The 20,045-nt window shown below is 35.7% G+C and overlaps 1 long non-coding RNA gene across 1 annotated transcript in view; it reads right to left on the bottom strand.

Moving 5' to 3' along the window:
• Positions 1 to 20,045, bottom strand: part of LOC141584020 (uncharacterized) — a 97,404-nt gene that overhangs the window by 32,862 nt on the left and 44,497 nt on the right. Inside the window, exon 2 of the long non-coding RNA XR_012516883.1 lies at positions 12,742 to 12,851. This is a non-coding gene — a long non-coding RNA (uncharacterized LOC141584020). The remainder of the gene's footprint in view (positions 1 to 12,741; positions 12,852 to 20,045) is intronic.

Below are 20,045 nucleotides of genomic sequence, written 5' to 3'. Positions count from 1 at the left end.
CCAATTTGCTTTTTAAATTACCCTTTTCATTCTTGGAATACTTTGCTAATGAGTATATAAAACTGTTTCTTTCTTTGGCTTTTTAAAATTGCCTTTTCATAGGATTCCAACTGTGACAACTTTGGATTTTCTAAAAATTATTTTTATTTAGCCACATTGTTTATCTTCTTCTTCAAGATAGATATCTTTATCGCTAGATAATTGTAGGTAATGTAGCTGATTGAATGTTATCAACTCCTCCTATGGAGCCAGTAAGAGGTCCAGGTTCAGTTTGAACACAGGTCCACCTGCCTTCAGAGCCTATGCTCCTTCAACACCTTCTTGCTTCTTGTCATCATTTTGTAAGCACTTGTGATCACTTCTTCCAGCACTGACACCTGTCTTTAGATTTCCAGTAATTCTTTCCCATTAGCAAGAACCAGATACATTGTTCACAGAGCCTTTGAAAAAGATGGATAAACTATGGTTATCTCAATTCCAGAGGAGATATTTTAGAAGTAAATATATTTTGTTTTTATGAGACATTAAAAAATAATTTTCTCTGGCTCACGCCTGTAATCCCAGCACTCTGGGAGGCCAAGAGTGGATCACCTGAGGTCGGGAGTTCAAGACCATCCTGATCAACATGGTGAAACTCCGTCTTGTTTAAAATAATAATAATAATAATAATAATAATAATAATTTTCTCCTCTCTCCATCGGCCGTAAAAGAGGAGGATCTTACACAGAGGTCTAGGATATAACATGCCAGGAGTCAAGTTATTCTAAATGCCGTTGGACTGTGACACATTTTCCTGTAGAACTCTTCACAGTGTCTTCTCTCTTGGCCCTTCCTTTGTGCTTTGCTTTCTTCATGTCATGTCATTGGAATAATAAAATGGAGACTGGATGAGTTTTCAGACCTCCCTTACCTTGAAAGGCAATATGGAACAGAGTGTTGGCCCACCTTTGATGTGGGCCTTAAGATAAAGTTGTAAAAGGAGTTCTTGAGGCTTTCACATGAGTCCAGCGTACTCCATCGGAGTGAGAGATGAGATAGTACATAATGAAGAGTGCCTTTGCCTGAAATGCACCTTAGGATTTGAGCATGGCAGCTGGCTAGGAATCAGCGTTCAGGATTCTGGCCATATGTCTTTCTTCAGAGATGGATCTAAAAACACATTCCATTTCTTACACTCTAAACCATGGTTGATTTGCTTGCTATAAAAAACTCATTTTGTCTTATTGTTTTAGACTTTCTACTCCGCATTTTTAATTTCTATTACCAAATAATAAGGTTACTCCACCATAATTCCAATGTGTCCTAATTGTGTTATTGAGCATAATTTTCCAATTCGCTATGCTGGCATTGCTATAAATTTTCAGAGAGCCATCGAATGTTTCTTTTATTTCCCTTTAATTGCCTATTACTTACATATTTTTTGTTTCTTTTTTTAAATGACAAAGGTGAGGCATACTGACTACTTAACATCATTTATTTTCATGGTAAATTCCTATCTCAAAATTTGACTTCTTCCAATGCAAGTTTTATTTTTATGTTAATCTGTATCTAATAAATTTAGGATAAAATTTCCGTCACTATCTTAATTGACCAGCTATAGTGTATAAACCAGTTTGGCTTTGAAAATAATTGTTGGATATAAATAACTAGATTTTTCTGATTTTTCTTATTGTAGAAGACTCCTGATTTTAATTTTTGTTATCTTTCTACTTTAAAGTCATAAAAGATAAGTTTCTCTCTGAAAAAAACATAACAGCACTGTCCAGTAGAATTTTCTACAGTGATGGAAATGTTCCATAGCTAAATGTTCAATATGGTAACCACCAGCCATGTGTGGCTACTAAGTGGTTGGATTGTGGCCCATGCAACTAAAAAACCAAAATTTTAACTTAAAGTTTTAACTAATTTAAATTTAAAAGCCATATGTAGCATGATCAAACAGTACTGACTAGAACATCCCTTCTAAAGTTAGTTTTGATAGAAGAAATAAGACCTTGTGTTTGATAGGTCAGTAGGGTGACTATACAATAATCTATTTATAATAATCTATTGTATATGCCAGGATAGCTAGAAGAGAATAATTTGAATATTTCTGGCATAATATTTAATGTTTAAAATAATAGGTATTCCAATCAAACTGATTTGATCATTGCAAATTATACAAATGTATTCAATTATCACATGTACCTCTAATAACTTTATTATTTGGAAATATGTATATCTATTGCACAGCAATGAAAAAAGTTAGTTTTTAAAAATGTATGCCTCCTATTTCACTCCTTCACATTTCAAAGTTAATATATCAACACAATATTTACACTTTGTTATCCTTGAGCTTGTGTGTACAATGGAAGTAAAATTCTAAGATTCCTTGACATTAAAGGCTGTAGTCTAAAAAAAAAGATCAAGTTCAGATCTGAATAGGTTCTTTTGTTTCTCTATATCCCCAAGAACAATTAAATTTAAAAGCATGAATAACTTTGCTTTAAAGTTGAATGATACAAGCATGGTTTCAATTTTTCTATCAAACTAGCATTATTTTACCATTATACATGATGTACCAGAAAGAATATTGGCTTAGTGTTGTAAGATTCATGTGCCATTTATGGCTTTCTCATCTAGTAACTAGGTGATCTTTGCCAGTTACTTACCTCAGTTTCAGTTTCCTTATCTATGACATGGAGAGAATGATCTCTATCCTACTAGACTTAGATGCTTGGTGAACTATTTTTTTTTTTTTTTTTTTTTTTTTTTTTGAGACGGAGTTTCGCTCTTGTTACCCAGGCTGGAGTGCAGTGGCGCGATCTCGGCTCACCGCAACCTCCGCCTCCTGGGTTCAGGCAATTCTCCTGCCTCAGCCTCCTGAGTGGCTGGGATTACAGGCACACGCCACCATGCCCAGCTAATTTTTTAGTATTTTTAGTAGAGACGGGGTTTCACCATGTTGACCAGGATGGTCTCGATCTCTTGACCTTGTGATCCACCCGCCTCGGCCTCCCAAAGTGCTGGGATTACAGGCTTGAGCCACCGCGCCCGGCCGCTTGGTGAACTATTAAGTGTTAAATAAATATAAGGTATCATTAACATTGTTTACAATTACTTATCTCAGTACTACATTAAATAAATCTCTCTGGGAGCCTTAAAGCTCTTAGGTAAAATCTACTAGACTTTTTTTTTTTTTTTTTTTTGTCTAGTATTTCTTAAACTATCTGTGGGGACAACCAAGTTTTTGAATTTCCAATTAGTTGTGGACCAATACCAACATATTAGAAATGAATTACTTGAAAAATTAAGTAAAAATAATATTTTTAGATTTTATAGACATAAAATTATTGTCAAATTGCTATAAAAGTTACCATAGCTATATTCTGAGTTTCTGAGCTACTATACCACAATGATTAAGTTTGTAGATTAGCACCAGTACATAAAACTCACTCTCAGGAGCATTGTTTTAAGCAATCCAGGGCTACATAGTTAATAAAGTATTTAATATAATATTTGCATTAACTTATCCATTACATTTAAGACATCACATCAATTGCTTGGTACAAAAAGTAAGAATTACAGGCAAATTAAGAACTCCTATCCTTAAAAAACAGTCTAGGCCGGGTAAGGTGGCTCACGCCTGTAATCCCAGCAGTTTGGGCGGCCGAGGCGGGTGGATCATGAGGTCAAGAGATGGAGACCATCCTGGCCAACATGGTGAAACCCCATCTCTATTTAAAACAAAAAACAAAAAAGTCTATTCAGCTCAGAGTCTTAATGATTTATATGTGTGGAATTTGTCATTGAGATAGAGATATATATTCCCATGTAAAATCCATAAGAATTGTGGAAGCATGTAGGACTAGATATATAGTCTACTTATTTATCATTTAATTAAGAACACATAATCATACCATATCAAGTAATGTGTTTGTTTATACAAAAATGTATATGCTTTATCATGTACAATTCAAAAGATGAGGCAATTGTTTGTGTAATAGGGCTTAACACAGTTTCTGTTAGTTTATTAAACAGACTTACCTCCCCTGCATTTTGTAATCCTTCCAAATTTAAATAAGTACTTTTGTGATTAAAATTTGTAGCTGGTTTAAAAGCTTACATTTTCACTGATTACAATATAGTAAATTAAACATATGCATTTGCCAGCTTCTTGATTTATTATGAAAAAACTCAGTTCTGATGACAGGACTATACAAATCTTTCCTTTTAATTAAAATTTATGAATTAGACCTGTTTAGAGAAAATGATGCATGTGTTTGATTTCAGTAATTGATTTGTCCCCTGTAATTAAGTTATATGGACTGGATATATTTCTTTTCTTAGATCCTCTTAGTTGTCTACCTCTAACCCTCCTTGCATATGGCCCCTTAAAATAGCTGTCTCTCACCAAAAAGAGATGCTTGCCAAGGTACAGATTGGGTGGGTGTGCTTATGGCAGTTCAGCCTTCTCAGATTCACCAAGAAGGCTAGGCTGTAGTTGCACTTTAAGGACCTCAGCTGAACTTTAGCATTTTAAAAATACTTAAGATGGGGAGCTGGGTGTGGTGGCCCATCCCTGTAATCCCACCACTCTCAGATTGCAGAGGCGGGCAGATAACTTGAACCCAAGAGTTTCAGACTAGCCTGGGCAACCTGGTGAAACCAAACCCTGTCTCTACAAAATATACAAAAAATTAGCAGAGTGTGATGGTGTGTGTCTGCAGCCCAAGCTACTTGGGAGGTTGAGGTGAAAGAATTAACTGAGTCCAGGAGGCTGAGGCTGCAATGAACCAGGATTGTACCACTGCACTCCAGTTTGGGCGACGGAGTGAAATACTGCATCAAAAAAAATGAAACTATTTAAAATGTTTTTAGTATGCCCAGGTCATTATTCAGAAAGACTGTAATGCTGGTTTTGTTGATTTAATTATTACAATATATTTGGTAAACACTCTAGATGAGAACTGTATTATATGGCAAGTGTAACTACTATCTACTTATTTGTTCTTTTGCATATTATTGTTCACTTACTAAAGGTACTTAAAGGCTATTTGTTTATTTATAAAAGGTTTCAAACCCACAAAACAGTATGAAAAATAGTATAATGAATACCTTTATCTCCATCACTCAGATTTAAGAAATTCTAACATTTTTTGTCAGATTTGTATTCATTATTTTAAAGTTATTTATTCTCTTTTCCTTCTCTTCTTTCCTAGAGACAACTCTCATTCCCATGCCTGCTTTTATATTTTTACTATTGTGACCAAGACATCTGGTGGGCTTGGCGCCTTAGTTACTCCTTCTGTACATTATTTACTCCTTGGGCATGTGGCCACATGAATAAACTGCATTTCCCAGCCTCCTCTGCAGCAAGAAGTGACTTGGGGACAATGGCATGTAAGTGGAAGTGATGATGCAAATTTAGATAACCTCTTTAAAGATGCTCCCTTTTTCTCACTAGTTGGAACGTGGTAACTGAAACAGCCTTGGAAGCCACATGTTAAAGCAGAGCCACCCTGCCAGTTAACATCCTTTGGTAACCTCATGGTGCAAGGTGCATCTATCTGTCTTAAAGGGAGAAATAACCTTTGGTTTTCTAATTAAAGAAACTTAGTTTATGTAAAATTTATATATCCATAGTTACAGAATTATATGAATCATTATTTTTTATATGTATGTCCATAAACAATTCTATGTATTTTGCATATTTAAAATTTTTTTATATAAATGGTCTCTGTACTGTCATTCTGCAACGTTTTTCACTCAACATTAGATTTTTTAAAGTTACCTATGTTAGTTTATGTAGCTCTAGTTCAATTTAATTGATGCGGTATTCTGTTATTTGAATATACACTTGATTTTTACATTCGTCAGATGAATTACATTGATACTTTCTTCACATTTTTTACTATTGTGAAGAATGCTGCAATGGACATCCTTGTACATGTCTCCCTGTGCACATACGTGATTTTCTCTAGAGGATATAAGTAAAAGTGTAATTGATAGGTTTATGCATCTTCAACTTTAGATTTAATCTGTTCTTCTATCATTCAAGTTTCTGTGATATGAATTAGATTTATAAATTGGCATATAAAGAAAGATGTCAGTAAAATCGAGTCACATTTCTCCAGTCTTTTAATGTTTTGTATCATCAAGTAATAGTACCTGAATGCAAGCCGGGCGCGGTGGCTCAAACCTGTAATCCCAGCACTTTGGGAGGCCGAGGCGGGTGGATCACAAGGTCGAGAGATCGAGACCAACCTGGTCAACATGGTGAAACCCCGTCTCTACTAAAAACACAAAAAATTAGCTGGGCATGGTGGCACATGCCTGTAATCCCAGCTACTCAGGAGGCTGAGGCAGGAGAATTGCCTGAACCCAGGAGGTGGAGGTTGTGGTGAGCCAAGATGGCGCCATTGCACTCCAGCCTGGGTAACAACAGCGAAACTCCGTCTCAAAAAAAAAAATAAATAAATAAAATAAATAAATAATAGTACCTGAATGCAAATTACACTGATGCTACTGCATTTGCAAACTGTGGGTGAATACAGTGTTGTACACTGTGCTCATCCACTCATATTCTTCTTCCCCTTGGCTTACATACTGGCTGTTAATGGTTTTTAGCTTTCTTATTTTATTAGTTTTAGTGGTCTTATCCTTATTGTGTTTTTATTCTTATGTCCTATTTCTTCTATGACTTTTTCATTTGAATTGCCTATAACTTTTTTCTGCTCAGTTGTTTATTAAAATATGTATATTTCCAAATACAAATATACGTTTTACACATATGTATATTCTTATACAGTTTACATACATATGTAAAACAAGGTTTTTTTATTTTAATAAAGTCAAATTTATCAGTCATTTCCTTCATGGTCTGTAGTGTGGCTTTTGATAATATCTTTCCCTATCCCCTTTCTCTGTTTTATTCTAAGTTTTGCTTTTCATATTATTCCTTCTTTAACTTAGAACAGATTCTTCTGTATGTTGTGTGATAATTTTAATTTTCCATATGGATAGCAATTGTACCAACAAATTCACTGACAGGCTCATAACTCCCTCACTAGTTTGTAATGCCATTTCTGTCATAATTAAGTTTCTATATAGGCATGGATCTGCTTCTGTGATCTTTATGCTATTTCATAATCTATCACTGTGTTTATGGCATGCTGTTTAACATTCATATTCTTATAAGAAGTTATGCTGGTACCTGCCCTGCAGCTCTGAATGGAACAATGGAGCTCCCAGCTTAGCACTTGAGCTCCTATAAGGGACAGACTGTCTCCTCAAGCAGCTCCCTGACCCCTGTATATCCAAAGAGACACCTCATAAAGGAGAGCTCAGGTTGACATCTGGCAAGTACCCTTCTGGGACGAAGATAACAGAAAAAGAGCTGGCAGTAACCCCTACTTTTCTGCAGCCACTACATGTGATCCCCAGGCAAGCAGGATCTGGAGTGAAACTCCAGCAGTACTATAGCAGAGGGGCCTGACTGTTAGAAGAAAAACTAAAAAACAGAAAGAAATAACTTCAACATCAACAAAAAGGACATCCACTCAGAGATCCCATCCAAAAGTCACCAACTACAAAGACCACAGGTAGATAAATCTACAAAGATGGGAAGAAACCAGTGCAAAAAGGATGAAATCACCAAAAACCAGAATACCTCTCCTCCTCCAAGGGATCACAACTCCTCACCAGCAAGGAAACAAAGCTGGATGGAGAATGAGTTGAATGAATTGAAAGAAATAGGCTTCAGAAGGTGGGTAGTAACAAACTTCTCCAAGCTAAAAGAACAAGTTCCAACCCAATGCAAAGAAACTAAGAACACTGAAAAAGGTTAGACGAAATGCTAATGAGAATAAATAGTTTAGAGAAGAATCTAAACGACTTGATGGAGCTGAAAAACATAACACAAGAACTTCATGAAGCATACACAAGTTTCAAGAGCCCAATTGACCAAGCAGAAGAAAGGATATTAGAGATTAAAGATCAACTCAATGAAATAAAATGAGAAGGCAAGATTAGAGAAAAGAGAGTGAAAAGAAATGAACAAAGCCTCCAAGAAATAAGGGATTATGTGAAATGACCTAATCTATGTTTGATAGGTATACCTGAATGTGATGGAGAGAATGAATCCAAGCTGGAAAACATTCTCCAGGATATTATCCAGGAGAACTTCCCCAACCTAACAAGGCAGGCCAATATTCAAGTCCAGGAAATACGGAGAACACCACAGAAATATTCCTCAAGAAGAGCAACCCCAAGTCATGTAATTGTCAGATTCACCAGGGTTGAAATGAAGGAAAAAATGCTAAGGGCAGCCAGAGAGAAAATTCAGGTTGCCCACGAAGCGAAGCTCATCAGACTCACAGTGGATCTCTCAGCAGAAACCCTACAAGCCAGAAGAGAGTGGGGACCAATAATCAACATCCTTAAAGAAAAGAACTTTCAACCTAGAATTTCACATCCATCCAAACTAAGCTTCAAAAGGGAAGGAGAAATAAAATCCTTTACAAAAAAGCAATCGCTGAGAGAGTTCATCAACACCAGGCCTGCCTTATAAGAGCTCCTGAAAGAAGCACTAAACATAGACAGGAACAACCAGTACTAGCCACTCCAAAAATGTACCAAATGGTAAAGACCATTGACACAACAGAAAACTGCATCAACTACCTGGCAAACAACCAGCTAGCATCAAAATGGCAGTTTCAAATACACACATAACAATGTTAACCTTAAATGTAAATGAGTTAAATGCCCCAATCAAAAGACACACACTGGCAAACTGGATAAAAATTCAAAACCCATCTGTGTGCTGTATTCAGGAAACCCATCTCATGTGCAAGGACACACATAGGATAAAAATAAAGGGATGGAGGAATATTTACCAAGAAAATGGAGAGAGAGAGAAAAAAAAAGCAGGAGTTGCAATCCTAATCTCTGATGATAAAATAGACTTTAAACCAACAAAGATCAAAAGAGACAAAGAAGGGCATGACATAATTGTAAAAGGATCAATGCAACAAGAAGAGCTAATGATCCTAAACATATATGTACCCAATACAGGAGCATCCAGATACATAAAGCAAGTTCTTAACCACCCACAAAGAGACTTAGACTCCCACACAATGATAATGGGATACTAACACTCCACTGTCAGCTTTAGACAGATCAACAAGGCAGAAAATTAACAAGGATATCCAGGACTTGAACTCAGATCTGGACCAAGCAAACCTAATAGACATCTACAGAAATCTCCACCCTAAATGCACAAAATATACATTCTTCTCAGCACCACATCACACCTACTCTAAAACTGAAGACATAATTGGAAGTAAATCACTCCTCAGCAAATGCAAAAGAATGGAAATCATTACAAACAGTCTCTCAGACCACAGTGCAATCAAATTTGAACTCAGGATTAAGAATCTAACTCAGAACTGCACAACTTCATGGAACTGAACAACTAGCTCTTGAATGTTGACTAGATAAACAATGAAATGAAGAAAAAATAAAGAGGTTCTTCAAAACCAATAAGAAAGAAGACTCAACATACCAGAATCTCTGGGACACATTCAAAACAGTGTCTAGAGGAAAATTTATAGCAATAAATGCCCACATGAGAAGCAAGGAAAAATCTAAAATTGACACTGTCTCATCAAAATTGAAAGAGTTAGAGGAGGAGAATCAAAAACTCAAAAGCTAGCAGAAGACAAGAAATAACTAAGATCAAAGTATAACTGATGGAGATAGAGACACAAAAACCCTTCAAAAAAACCAATAAATCCAGGAGATGGTTTTTTGAAATGGTCAACAAGATGGACAGACTGCTAGTCAGATTAGTAAAAAAGAAGAAGAAGAAAATTGTGCAATAAAAAACAATAAAGATGATATCACCACAGACTCCACAGAAATGCAAACCACCATCAGAGATTACTACAAACAACTCTATGCACATAAACCAATAAACCTGGAAGAAATGGATAAATTCCTGGACACTTGCACCCTCCCAAGCCTAAACCAGGAAGAAATTAAAACCCTGAATAGACCAATAACAAGAGCTGAAGTAGAGGCAGCAATTAATTGCCTAACAACCAAAATAAGCCCAGATCCAGATGAGTTCACAGCTGAATTCTACCAGACATGCAAAGAGGTCCTCATACTACTCCTTCTGAAACTATTCCAAACAATACAAAAAGAGGGAATCCTTCCCAAATCATTTTATGAGACCAACATCATTGTGATACTAAAACCTGGCAGAGACTGAACAGGAAAAGAAAACTTCAGGCCAATATGCATGATGAACATAGATGCAAAAATCTTCAATAAAATACTGTCAAACTGATTGGAACAGCACATCAAAAAGCTTATCCATCACGATCAAGTAGGCTTCATCCCAGGGATGCAAGGCTGGTTCAACATACACAAGTCTATAAACATAATCCACCACAAAAACCACATGATTATCTCTAGATGCAGAGAAGGTCTTCAACAAAATTCAGCAGCCCTTTATGCTAAAAACTCTCAATAAACTAGGTATTGATGGAACATATCTCAAAATAATAAAAGCTCTTTACGACATACCCATAGCCCATATCATACTGAATGTGCAAAAAACTGGAAGCATTCCCTTTGAAATCTGGCACTAGACAAGGATGCCGTCTCTCACCACTCCTATTCAATATAGTATTGGAAATTCTAGCCAGAGCAATTAGGCAAGAAAGAGAAATAAAAGGTATTCAATTAGGAAAGGAGGAAGTCAAAATGTCTCTATTTGTAGATGATATGATTGTATATTTAGAAGACCTTGTCATCTCATCTCAAAGTCTCCTTAAACTGATAAGCAACTTTAGCAAAGTCTCAGGATACAAAATCAGTGTGCAGAAATCACAAGCATTCCCATATACCAATAACAGACTTAAAGAGAGCAAATTCAAGAATGAACTGCCATTCACAATTGCAACAAAGAGAATAAAATATCTAGGAATACAATTAACACAGAATGTAAAGGATCTCTTTGAAGATAACTACAAACCACTGCTCAAGGAAGTAAGAGAGGACACAAACAGATGAAACATTTCATGCTCATAGTTAGGAAGAATCAATATTTTGAAAATGGCCATATTGCCCAAAGTAATTTATAGATTCAAAGCTACCCCCATCAAGCTATCTATGACCCTCTTCACAGAAATAGAAAAAACCACCTTAAACTTCATATGGAACCAAAAGAGAGCCTGCATAGCCAAGACAATCCTAAGCAAAAAGAACAAAGATGGAGGCATCATGCTACCTGACTTCAAACTATACTACAAGGCTACAGTAATCAAAACAGCATGGTACTGGTACCAAAACAGAGTTATAGACCAATGGAACAGAACTGAGGCCTCACAGGCAACACAACATATCTACAACCATCCCATCTTTGACAAACCTGAAAAAAACAAGCAATGGGGAAAGGATTCCCTGTTTAATAAATCGTGTTGAAAAAACTGGCTAGCCATATGCAGGAAGCTGAAATTAGACCTCTTCCTTACACCTTACACTAAAATTAACTCCGGATGGATTAAGAACTTAAACATAAGAACTAACACCATAAAAACCCTAGAAGAAATCCTAGGCAAAACCATTCAGAACATAGGCATAGGCAAGGACTTCATGACTAAAACATCAAAAGCATTGGCAATAAAAGTTAAAATAGACAAATGGGATCTAATTAAACTCCTGAGCCAAAGGAACAATCATTAGAGTGAACCAGCAACCAACAGAATGGGAAAAAATTTTTGCAATCTACCCATCTGACAAAGGGCTAATAATCAGAATCTACAAAGAACTAAAGCAGGTTTACAAGAAAAAAACGAACCCATTCAAAAGTGGGTGAAGGACATGAACAGCAACTTTTCAAAAGAAGACATATAAGGCCAACAAACATATGAAAAAGATGCTCATCATAACTGGTCATTAGAAAATGCTAATCAAAACCACATTGAGATACCATCTCATGCCAGTTAGAATAGCAACCATTAAAAAATCTGGAGACAACATATGATGGAGAGGATGTGGAGAAACAGGAACACTTTTACACTGTTGGTGGGAGTGCAAATTAGTTCAACCATTGTGGAAGACAGTGTGGTGATTCCTCAATGACCTAGAAATAGACATTCCATCTGACCCAGCAATCTCATTACTGGGTATATAGCCAAAGGATTATAAATCCTTCTATTACAAAGACACACATGTTCATTGTGGCACTGTTTACAATAGCAAAGACCTGGAACCCACCGAAATGCCCATAGATGATAGACTGGACAAGGAAAATGTCACACATATACACCATGGAATACTATACAGCCATAAAAAAACAATGAGTTTGTGTCCTTTGTAGGGACATGGATGAATCTGGAAACTATCAATCTCAGCAAACAGACACAAGAACAGAAAATCAAACACTGCATGTTCTTACTCATAGGCGGGTGTTGAACAATGAGAACACATGGATAGAGAGAGGGAAGCATCACACACTGGGGTCTGTTGGGGGGACTAGGGGAGGGACTGTGGGGGTGTAGGGAGGTTGGAGAAGAATAACATGGGGATAAATGCCAGATATAGGTGATGAGGGATGGAGACAGCAAACCACATTGCCATATATATACCTAAGCAACAGTTCTGCATGATCTACACATGTACCCCAGAACCTAAAGTACAATAAAAAAAATATATAGAAAAAAAACAAAATTCAGTGCAGCTGATACTAACCGGTGTTCAGTTTGAAATCTCATGTAAAAGCAGTCCAGGAGTAAGCTTGCCAGAGTGGACTTCACACTCAAAAGAATCTTCCATTGCCCAGGGTTTTCTCTGTATCTCCTCTTTAAAAAAACAAAAAAACAAAAAGAAGTTATGCTATCTGGGAATGTAAGTTTTCCTAGTTTGTCCTTCCTGAAAATTATCTTGCTAAATTATGATCCTTTGTTCTCTGTGGGAAATTTTAGATCAGCTCTCAGGGTCCATGAAAAATCCATTTGGATACTTTCATTAGAATCACAATGAATTTATAGATTAATTGGGTGAGGTTGACATGTTAACAACATTGAGTGTTCTCTAGTATGTGCATGCCGTATTTCTCCATTGAATCAGGTTTTCTTTGTCATCTTTCATGGTTGTTTTGTGTTGTTGTTGTTGTCTGAACAATAAGTGAAATTCTTTAATAGTTTTTTAATAATCTTCTGTAATTTCCTCCAAAATTATTCTCTTATATATTGATGGATTTATTCTGATATGTTCTTAGGCTAATATGTATTTTTAGGTTCAATATAAGTCTTTAGGCTTTTGTGACTACTACATTTTCTAATTTTTCACAGGTATATGGCAATGGTATTGATTTTTATATGTTGCTTTAATTTTTTTCCTTATTTTATTAATGTCTGCTTTTATCATCTTATTACTTTTCCTTTTTAAAAACCTTGTAACACTGTTCTTTCCCTAGGTTCCTGAGTCAACTTAAGACCTTTAAAATCAGTTTTACTTATTTTTAAATAAATGCATTTAAAACTGTACATTTACTCTGCAGTTATGGTTTTGGTTGTATGTCACAGGTCTTTTATTTTTTAATATAGTACATTTATTATCATTTAATTATAAATATTTCATCATTTCCATTTCTGTTTAACTTATGGAGTGCATCTTTTAGTTTACAAATGTTTATCTATTTTTACTATTATTATTGATTCAAAATTTAATACACATTGTGATTATTTTGCCACCTAATAAATGCTCAATTTTTGTAAATGTTCCAAGCATGCAAGAAAAGAACATATAAACCCATAGGGAGCAGGATTCTATGTATTACATCATGTTGTTAATTTTATTGTTCAGATTTTCTATGTTCTAATTTTTTTCCCTGTCTGTTGTAGTAGTTTCTGATAAAGAGGCATTACAATCTTCCATAAAGACTGTAGACTTTGTTAATTTTTGCAATTCTATTTTATATGTTTCATGGCTCTTTTGCTATTGTAACATGATTATTATAACATCCAGGTGGCTGTTTTCTGTTACTATTTTCTTATAACATTTTAATTTCTATTACTGTTCTATTTTTTAATAGCCTTTAATTTATTTTTTATTTATTATATTGCTAAAGCAAACTTCCTCTGGTTAGTGTTTGCATAGGATAGCTTTATCTTTTCTTGTCAACTGTGTGTATGTTCTTTATTTTAGTTTATTGTATTATTAGCAGCAAAAAGCAAGGTTTTCTGGTTTAATCCAATTTAATAATCTTACTTATTACAATTTCTGGTATATTAGTACTGATTTTTACTATCTTATGTTTTCTCCCTACTTTTTGTTGTTGCTTTTAAATTTTTTTTGTCTTCGCGTGAACCAAAAGTTTTCTATTTGCCTACTTTTCCTCTGCTGAGTCATGTAATACTGATTTTATACATATTACATACACAGTATACTATTTACATATATGTATTACATACACATCATACAGTTTTTATATATATGTATTACATACACATATATATGTTAGTGGTAATCCTTCGTTTTTCACGTAATATTTAACTATAATTTTTAATACATTTTTAAGTTATTTGCCATTTCTTCTTTTTTTTTTTTTAAAAAGTACCAGAGCCCAAGTTATTTGCCATTTCTTCTTTTTTTAAAAAAAAAAAAAACAAAAAACAAGTACCAGAGCCCAAGTTATTTGCCATTTCTATGCTTCTCCAAACATGAAAGCATTCTTAGCATGCTTGAGTTATTTACTGATTACACTTTCCCATCCTGTTATGATTGTCATTTATTATTATTATTATTATTTTTGAGACTGAGTTTCACTCTTGTTGCCCAAGCTGGAGTGCAACGGTGCAATCTCGGCTCACTGCAACCTCCGCCTCCTGTATTGAAGTGATTCTCCTGCCTCAGTAGCTGGGATTACATGTGCCAATTACCATGCTCAGTTAATTTTTTGTATTTTTGGTAGACATGGGGTTTCAAAAGTAGTGTGTGTGTGTGTGTGTGTGTGTGTGTGTGTGTTTACAGTCAATACTAACTTTATTTTCATTAATTTTTGAGCATATAATTTTTAAAAATCTCTTGCATCCCTGATGGTGATGGTTTTGGTTTTATTTTATTTGTTGCTGAAGGACATTCTTTATTAGCTCTTTTAGTGACACTCTTTTTTAGCTCTCTTGTATCTATGGATACAAACCTTAGTCTCTGTATATTTGAAAATATATTTTAACTGAAATAACACTTTAACTGGTTACTAAATTTTAGGTTCATAATTATACTTCCTCCTTGCTTTGCAGCTATTACTTCATTGCTTTTTGGTGCCTATTATCACAGAGGAGAGGCCTGTTGGAGGTTAATATGTGTTCCTTTCCTCTCTGGTAGCTTTTAATATTTTCTCTTTATTCTTGCTTTTAAAATTTAAGCTTATTGAGGTATAGTTTACATAAGATTTAATATAGTTTACATAAACTAAAATTTACTTATGTTTACAGCTTGATAATGTGATAATATGGAACATTTCCATTAAGCCAAAAAATTATTTTATGCCTTTTGTTATTTAATCCTTCCTCTACCTCCAATCTCTGATAATGATCTGATTACTATCTCCATGGATTTACCTTTTTCAGAATATTATGTAAGTGGAATCACACAGAACTCAGTGTTTGTCTTCTTAGTATGATGCTTTGGAGGTTTATTCATATTCTTACACGTACTGGTACTTTGTGCCATCCTACTGCTGAGTTGTGTTGCATTATACAAATGTACCACAATTTGTTTACCCATTCACTATTCACCAGTTGATGGACATCTGAGTTTTATCCAGTTTTGGGGCTATTATAAATACACTTGCTACAAACATTCTCCTACAGAAGTTTGTGTAGATAAATGCTTTTATTTCTCTGGAGCGAGCATTTTGGAATGTGATTGCTGGGTCATATGATGAAATGATGTTTTCCAAAGAGGTTGTCCAATTTTACATTGCTATCAATGACGGAGGAGGGTTCTAGTTAGCTATGCTAGTAGTGTGCAGTTGTATTTTATTATATTTATTTATTTAATTTTGAGGCAGAGTCTCATTCTGAAGCCCAGGCTGGAGTGCAGTGGGGTGATCCCGGCTCACTGCAACCTCTGCCTCCTGGGCTCAGGTGATTCTTCTACCTCAGCCTCCCAAGTAGCTGGTATTACAGGCATGCACCACTATGCCTGGATAATATTTGTATTTTTTGTAGAGACTAGATTTCTCTATGTTGGCCAGGCTGGTCTGGAACTCCGGCCTTAAGTGATCCACCTGCCTTGGCCTACTAAAGTGCTAGGATTACAGGCATGAGCCACCATGCCCAGCCTCTATTTTTATTTTATAAGTTCTACAGTAATCACATTTTTCTTTTTCTTCTTTTATTGCAGCCAGGGATCAAGCCTGCAATAAGCCATGACCGTACCACTGCACTCCAGCCTGGGTGACAGAGTGAGACCTTGTACCAAAAAATAAAGTAAATTATACTCTAAAGTTAAAAAATAAAGTTATCCTTTATTTTTTCTCCTTTTGTTTTAAATTTTTCATTTTGAAACTTAACCTTTATATCAATGAACTTACTAAGAATGTATTTTAATATCTTTTTTATACAGTTCTCTAATTTCTTTTGAGATGTATTCACCCGATTACTGATTTTATTGGGTGTTTCTGTTGGTTATATGCCTGCCCCCAAACACACACATATGTATTTTGAAGTTTCACTTTGCATTTCTCTCTTACTCTCTCAACCTCTGTGTTCACATCCACTTGTCTGATGATTGTATGGTTGCCTCTGCTCAGATCCCCTGGCTCCAAGGCCAAAATCAGGTTTCATCATATGAGTTTGGAGTCTTTGCTACACAAATATTGACTTAGTAATGCTGCAGATTTGTTTATCAAGCCAGCTGGTGGCTTCCCTTTGCTTCATATTCAAGGAACTATGCCTATTGTTCTCCCTGCCTGAGCCTAAAGCTTCAAATGGACTATGAACAAATTAGCAGATACAGCAATGCTTTTTTACTCCCATTTAGGAGGTGAGTTCCACCTCAGGGTTTAGCTTTGGGCAATGGATATGGTTTCAGTCCTTTATCTTGCATCATGTATTTTCTGGCCCTGTCAGCCTTCAGAAACCAACTTCCAGCCACCAGTGCTTATTCTTGGGTTTAGAATCTAGGGTTGTGGTATTCTGCCTCTTATCCATGGATATTTATCTTGTGTTTGGGTCTGAATAGGTCTTTTTGGGTTTCTTTCTTAATGTTTTTATCTATTACATATATATTTGTGGTGCTGTATGGTACATGAACACCTATATTTAGTGTCATCTTAACTATAAATCTCTCAACACTCTTTTAAAGCCTAAAACGTCACGCTTTTTCTGCAACGGGATGAGATGAGAAAGGCAGCACACTTAGAAAGATTCTCTGCTTAGACTACATTTTTCACTTGTATAAGAAGTTGTTCTGTCCAACTTTTGCAAGGAGAGGAAATCATACATTGGGTAGAAAGGTAAGGTTCCATAATCTAGAAAATTTCATTCTTTTTTTTTTTTTTTTTTTTTTTTTTAAGAGACAGGGTTTCTCCATGTTGGTCAGGCTGGTCTCGAACTCCCAACCTCAGGTGATCCCCACCCCCCACCCCGTCTCGGCTTCCGAAAGTGCTGGGATTATAGGCATGAGCCACTGTGCCTGTCCTCGTTATTTCTTATAAGCAAAAGTTCATTTTATGGCATCCTCATTGTGGCCATTGTGGTGTGGCTCTGGAAATTCTAAAAGTGTCAAGTACATCTATACAAATTATACTCTAAGTCCGGATGCAGTGGCTTACACCTGTAATCCCAGCAGTTTGGGAGGCTGGGGCGGGAGGATTGCTTGAGCTCAGAAGTTTGATATCAGCCTGGGCAACATAACAAGACCTTGTCTCTACTAAAAATTAAAAAGTTAGCTGGGTGTGGTGATGTGTGCCTGTCGTTCAAGCTACTTAAGAGGCTGAGGCAGTAGAATCACTCCAGTCCCGAAGGTTAAGTTTGCAATAAGCCATGACCATACCACTGCACTCTAGCCTGGGTAACAGACTGAGACCTTGTCCCAAAAAATAAAAAAGTAAATTATATTATAAAATTAAAAAACAATATGGATGCCCAGTCCTTAGAGTTATCTTCCATAACTTTCCATAGTACTGTTGAACTGCTTAGTAGTTGCCTCCTATCTTTTAATAGTTTTATTTGTAGTTCACTTCAAATATTTGTGCTGTTTTTTAAAGTTTTGGCTTTCTCCTTATTCCTTTATTATTTATAAATATAAGTGCTTTAATTGTAAGTAAATAGATAAAAGTAAGCAGCACCCTATATTAACCAAGTTTACTATTAATTAGAAAATTAATGTCACTTTATCTATGTCCTTGTTTGTAAAAGAAGGCATCTTAGTTTTCTATTACTTTCTCTTGTGCCAGATGCCTATTGCCTCCAGTAGGGATGGCACCATGTTCGAGGGGTGAAAGAAGAGACCTGGAGCCAGCCAATGAGACATAGGGCTTGTTGAGAGGACTTACATACAGGGTGGTGCAGTGGTGGTGAGCTGGACAGGAGAATTGCAACCAATTGTAAAAAGCATGCAGTTTATATTGCACTTCCACTTAGCACCCTCCCCCTAGCAACCTCCACCAAGCAACCTTCCTTTAACCCAAAACAAAGGGCCTTGATCCTCAGTATGGCCTGTGCTCCATGGGATGTATGGGGTTTCCCATGTCCTTCACAGAACAAGAAATAAATCTTCAGGTTGGCCACTCCTGGATTCCTTAGCTCGAAACTTGGAACACATTTTCTTAGATCATAGGGTCATTCTAAGGGTAGGCTTAAGTTAAGCAATTGTTATCAGGTGCATCTGTCATACATTACTCTATCAAACTACCGCAGACTTACTAGCTTAAAACAATACAAATGTATTATCTTACAGTTCTGGAAATTAGAAGTCCAAAGTGGATCTCTCTCGATTGAAATGAAGGTGTTGGCAGTACTGCATGACTTCAGGAGGCTCTGGGCAGAATCTGTTTTCTTACTTTTTCCAGCTTCTAGAGGCTGCCTTCTTTGTTTGGCTCACGGCCCTTGCCCTCATATTCAAGCCCAGCAGCATAGTATCCTCAACTCTTTCTCTGACTCTTACCTTTTTCCCTCCCTCTTCCACTTACAAGCACCATTGTGATTACATTGGGCCCACCTGGATAATCCAGAGTACTGACCACATCACAGATTCATCTGATTAGCAACTTGAATTTTCCTTTGTCATGTGACCTAACACATTTACAGAGTTTTGGGGATTAGGATGTGGGCATCTGTGATATATAATTTCTGTCTACTGCAGAAGATATTATCATTTCAAGGAAGAGGGAAAAAGTGACTATCAATGCTATTGAAATAAGTGACTAGACACTTGGTAAATTAGAAATAGGGCTATCTACCTTATTCCTAAAAACATAATCAACATAGCTGGATCAAAAGCTTAAGTTTTATTAAGCAAAATTATGAATGTATAAGATGAAAATGTGACTGAATAAGGTAGATTTTAAAAGAATATCATGAAAATTAGAAGCTACTAAATGAATCATCTTAAAGTCAATGTATAAAGATTTGTAGGAAAAATCATCTCAAATATAGTAAACAATAATCGATAAACCACAAACTAGAAAAAAGTTGACAAACATCTGTTAAACAAAGGACCAGTATCCATAATAAACAAAAAGCTCTTAAAATCAGTAGTAAAAAGGCACCCAACCCAATAGAAGAAGTGGATGAAGACAGTCACAGAAGTATAAATGAATATCAAACATATACTGTTTAAAACTTTTGCTTTGAGCGTGTTTGATTTTATAATTCAGAAACAAATGTTTAGTGTAGATTTCAGAGTAGGTAACTTATAATTGTCCTTCCTGGTCTATTAAGGATTCTAAATTTTGTAAGTCTTCTATGAGATTATTATTTGTACCAATGTAAGGAGATGGTATACGTACTGACTAATGTATAAGAAATTTTTTTTTTTTTTTT

This window comes from Saimiri boliviensis, chromosome 3 (genome assembly GCF_048565385.1).
Source record: "Saimiri boliviensis isolate mSaiBol1 chromosome 3, mSaiBol1.pri, whole genome shotgun sequence".
Taxonomy (NCBI): domain Eukaryota; kingdom Metazoa; phylum Chordata; class Mammalia; order Primates; family Cebidae; genus Saimiri; species Saimiri boliviensis.
The sequence above is the reverse complement of the archived record's forward strand: the minus strand, read 5'-3'. Positions and strand labels throughout refer to the sequence as shown.